At 41.5% G+C, this 5,068-nt stretch overlaps 1 protein-coding gene across 1 annotated transcript in view; it reads left to right on the top strand.

Moving 5' to 3' along the window:
- Positions 1–539: 539 nt before the first annotated feature.
- Positions 540–5,068, top strand: part of LOC120051296 (beta-galactoside alpha-2,6-sialyltransferase 2-like) — a 23,758-nt gene continuing 19,229 nt past the window's right edge. The window contains exon 1 of the mRNA XM_038998102.1: positions 540–719. The gene's annotated coding sequence lies outside the window, so the exon portion shown is untranslated. The remainder of the gene's footprint in view (positions 720–5,068) is intronic.

Below are 5,068 nucleotides of genomic sequence, written 5' to 3'. Positions count from 1 at the left end.
GTGTATGCTGCAAATGACTAGTGTCACTGTAGAGAATTTGCCTGCCAAGGGCATGATCTCGTGACAATTATGGTGTGCAATGCATCAAAGAATCGCCCCTATCCCTATACACATCTCTATACAAATGCCATTATGTTATCTGACTCAGATAGAAGAGTAGACCAACATATTTGCTATTATTTGCTATGGTGGCAGGCTGTATTGGGTAGGGCTGTATTTGATGTGGAAGCTTTAGACTGTGATTCTGATCTGTCTGCAAGATTAGATCAACTAGGCATGGTGTAAATATAGTCTACACAGAAGTAAAATAGCAACTTTGTTTCGATAATTAGCAGTTCAATTCCACATCATGCCTTAATTAGCAGTTCAAATCCACATCATGCCAAGTAAACTGCTCGGCCTGGCACACAGTACATTCACTTATGCCCCGCCCACCCTACTCTCTCACCCCCCCCTACTCTCTCACCCCCCCCCCCCCCCCCCAAAACAATTATCGAGGAAGGACGGCTCTTTTATACATCAATTGAAAGAACCACAACGCCACATTACACATCCTATAGTGTGCCTTGTCGAGGAGCACTGAATAGCGTTCGATTGCAACTTGCTTCTTTCTTTGAAGATGGCGCGAAAGCATGCATTCCGTTTAGTCTTTGCATTTCGGATCTGAACCTGAAGAAATGTCGATGTTCGCCGGAATTAAGAGCGTTTGACTAGCTCAGGTAAGGCATTTGACCATATTTGTATCAGACAGAGCAATCAACGATGCCATGGGTATTTCAAACAGAGGGTTGTGATGAGAGGGACGCTTATATAGAGATCACAATGGGTTTCAAACTGTGTCATGGAAAAGGGGGCATGCAGAATGGTTAAAACATTGTCACTGGCTTCTATCCGAAATATAGCGTGAATTACAAAGTTGCCTACATCATAATAATATGTTCAAAACAAAGTGTGCCTATTTCACCTACAACAAAAATATGGGTTCCCATCGAACTGAAAACGCCAGTGATATTATATTCTTAATGTCTAATTGGAATATTTCTCAATATTTTGTAACAGTGCACAGCCATAATTCCTGCGGTGAACTGATCCCACTGCACACCTATTGATGAGTGGTGAGGATCAACACGAGCTGCCATGTGAAGGCTTTTATTTGAATCAATATTGTCTCTCAAAAGTCAACTTGGCTACATCATACAGCACAAAGAATCATACACACATTGGACTATATTGACTCATCTTTTCATAATTTGACTATGTTATTTTACGTGGTCCCGTGTGGCTCAGTTGGTAGAGCATGGCGCTTGCAACGCCAGGGTTGTGGGTTCATTCCCCACGGGGGGACCAGGATGAATATGTATGAACTTTCCAATTTGTAAGTCGCTCTGGATAAGAGCGTCTGCTAAATGACTTAAATGTAAATGTAAATGTACGTTTCGGACATGATAAACTACAATATGCAGATGGACTCGCACGTCTTAATCAATTCAGTGTCCATGTGACCACAAATTACCATTGTGGAATGATTTGGGTTTAGGATTGAGGAGTGTCAGGGTCTGGTGTGTGCTCAGAGAGACAGACATGTGAGAGGCAAGGTGATGGAGCCTTGCAGCCCTGTCTGATAGCCCTTCTCCAGGCTACCTCAACACCATCAGTCCCAGGACACCTGGCCTGGCACTCTGGGTCAGTAGCCCCAGATACCAGCTGACAATCGACTGACTGGTCCCAGGCATGTCTGTTCAGCCACCTTTAACAGTCCTGACATCTTAATTACTGGACACCTGTGAACACCTGGTGTTGGGAATGGGGTATCCCTCCCTTTGTGTGTGTGTGTATATGTGTCAATTGCAGCCCTTTGTTAAAACACCCAATCCTAAATCAACCCATAGCCCCTACCGCCTAACCCTGGATAGGTACAGCTGTCAATAAGGTAATAGCTCCTCTTTGCTCTCTAATAATGGGTGAAATTGTCACCAAATTGCTTATTATTTTCCTATTCTCTCAGATCTACGCAAGTGCGTAGCGGCAATTTGGTGAGAAAGTCACATGCAGGTAAAGAACACCTTGTCTCGCCATGTGGTGTGTTACCTAATAAGGCCAGAGGAGGTGTTGTATATAGCCAATGAATGCCAATATACCACGGCTAAGGGCTGTTCTTATGCAAGATGGAGCATTCAGCCAATCTGCATTCGGGGCTCGAACCATCCAGTTTAGAATGTCAAATAAACACCTTCACAGAAATGTGTTGGAAGACAAGCTTCTGGCGTTATGCTGCAAGATACAGCATGAATTCATTTCTGGGGATTTTTGAAAGCGCCATGGTTTGTTCCAGACAGTATAGGGCACTTCCATGTAAAAAGCCCCATGAGCACATCACATTTGGTGTCAAATGAAACTCATAGTCTATATTTTGAGAAATTAAGGCGCATCTACGTTTTTAAACTAATCTCCTTCCAAAAATTTTTGGAATAAGCAAAGGCTTTGATTTCTAGTCAAACAGATGAACAAGGGGTTTTAGAAAACATCTATCAGAAGGTCTTACAAAAAGACAAAAAGTACAAAAAAAGTATGAATGTATGTACTTGTAAGTCGCTCTGGATAAGAGCGTCTGCTAAATGACTTAAATGTAAATGTAATGTTTTAAGCTATTAGAAATGCATCACAACACAATACTGTTGAAGTAAAGGCCCCTGCCAAGTAATATCAACATTCATAATTAGTTTTGCAGAAATTATTAGTCTTCTGTAAGTTTAAGAAATATTGCCTAGTGTCTTGTCATTCTGTTACCAAAAAACCCACATATCTTTAAGATATTTGATCATTTCTCTCCCTGGTGAGGACGGAGGAGAATGAAAGCTCACAGAATTAACATTTAAAGGTATACCTATCAATTAGCTGTAGTGTTTTACTGATATCAATTTGGTTTATGATTTATTAAGTGATTCAAACACGTCATTCTGTTACTAAATCAGTAACAGACAGAATGACAAAAAAACGGAACAGAATGACAAACTGAATTGGCTGCAATGGGAATTCATAGTAGTCACAAACCACAGTTGGGTCACCTGCTACTGTCCTCTCTTCCACTGGCATACTGTTATGTTCAGCTCATAACTGTTTTCGTTCTCTTTCTGTCACGTGGTGGTCAAACCAAGAGTGTGAAAACAGTCTGGGCAACCCCTCCCTCCCTCTCTTTCTCCCTGTCTCTCTTCTCTCTCTCTCCAGTTAATGTCACCTCTCCCAGCTCTTACTGACACCTACCTATGAGCCCCCTCTCTTTCCATTTACTGTAACCAGCCCCTTCACCCACTGACCTCTGACTGGCACCGGACGTACATGGACGTTGAAAAGAAATTTGATCAGTTCAAATCTAAACCATTCATGGACAGTAAAGTAGAGTTTAGTACAGTACTGTACTGTAGCCAGGGTTGGGAAGTAACTGATTACACATGACTCCAGACTGACATTTCCCCCTGGTGGCACTGAAGCCACTAGGATTTTCAGTTGGTTGTACCAGTCCATGATTTGGACTCACCCCAAAAACTATTTCTGTGTCATACTATATATATATATATTTTTTTTTTCTTCTTTCTATCATCTAATGTAATTCGGTACTTTATTAAAAAGTGTAAGAGAATACTGAGATGGTATTCAAGATGGTATTTCATATTTTAATGTTGTGATTTTGAATGTGCAGCCTAATCCAGTGATTGTCATGCAGTTTGGGTTAACAATTAGGCTATTGTTATTTTTGACTGTTAAAATAGGGCTCCAGAATTTTCTTATTTCGTTTTTTTGTTCAATAGAGATTAATTTTCTGGCATCTTTATGTGCACTAATATCATAGGCACATTTTATTTGTAGCTAATTTACCACCTGAGTAAGTGCAAATTCAAAGAAACTTTAGAACGCAATAAATATAATACTCACTGCAAGTAGCCATGTATCAATCGAACAGTTTTGAGTGAGGTGACCATGTAGAATGTGCGGCTCGCACCAATGCGACCAATTGAAGGTAGTGCATTGAGTTGTATGGGGTTCTTTAACTTGGCAATCAATGGTTCAGCATCATTCTGTTACTGTGGAATAGCCCCTATATTTGATTTTCAATTTTTCTTTTTTGCTTTGAACCCCCTGGCCCTGCTGCGTGAGTCACGTCTGGTGCCAGCCTGCATAAGATGGGCCCACTACAGTAGTTGTTATGAGATTTCATTCAGTCACACAGACTCGGTCACGAGGCTTAGGCTACACAAAACAGGGTTTCTCTCCCTAAAGCCATTCGAGTAGAGAGTTCTGATGTCTTGCTCCTCTCTTTAATGCAAAACTCAAAACAAAACTGGGTCACAGGAGGTAGACCTGATCACCACACATCCCCTAGGAGCCCATATATGTGTGACTCACTTTTCTATAATCTAGAGCTCCCATCAAACAAACACGGAACTTTTCTGTCTCCTCCCTGACCACAGATGTTATCGTGTACTTTTTCTATCCATGCATTGTGTGATATCTGCGCAAACCAGGAAGTGGAGAGGATTTCTATCAAATGAAAACTGTAATGTAATATTTATTGGGTAGCATACAGTACTGTCACAGTAGCTTCCCCCCCCATAGTCACATGAAAGTTTCTGGGTACATTGTAACTAAGTACAATTTATTATCATGATACAGTGAAGAGCATGTCTGCTGTCTCCCCAGTCTTAATATTATCGAGGGAGAAACACTGACTGATAAGGGAATCGCAAGCCAACACAAAACACCACTCCATTTGCTTGAAAATAACCTCCTGACGTTTTTCTCCTGCAGCCATGTGGGCGTTGAGTCTCTATCTTCTACATGTGACGTGAGCTGAGAGGTAGTAGAGTAGATAAGCCTGGTGGTATAACGTGTACTGTAAATTCCCCTCCTGCCATGGTTATTAGAGAGCCTCCCTCAATGGTGCTTTAGCCAGGAGCCAAAGCTAATTTTACCTTCCTCCCACATCAAGAGCTTTTGTCATGCACCACATCAAGAGGTAGATTTAAGCAATAAGGCCCGTGGGGGTGGGGTATATGGCCAATATACCAAGGTA

Source organism: Salvelinus namaycush, chromosome 7, assembly GCF_016432855.1.
Source record: "Salvelinus namaycush isolate Seneca chromosome 7, SaNama_1.0, whole genome shotgun sequence".
Taxonomy (NCBI): Eukaryota; Metazoa; Chordata; class Actinopteri; order Salmoniformes; family Salmonidae; genus Salvelinus; species Salvelinus namaycush.
Note: the sequence above shows the minus strand (reverse complement) of the source record. Positions and strands in the feature narration are given on the sequence as shown.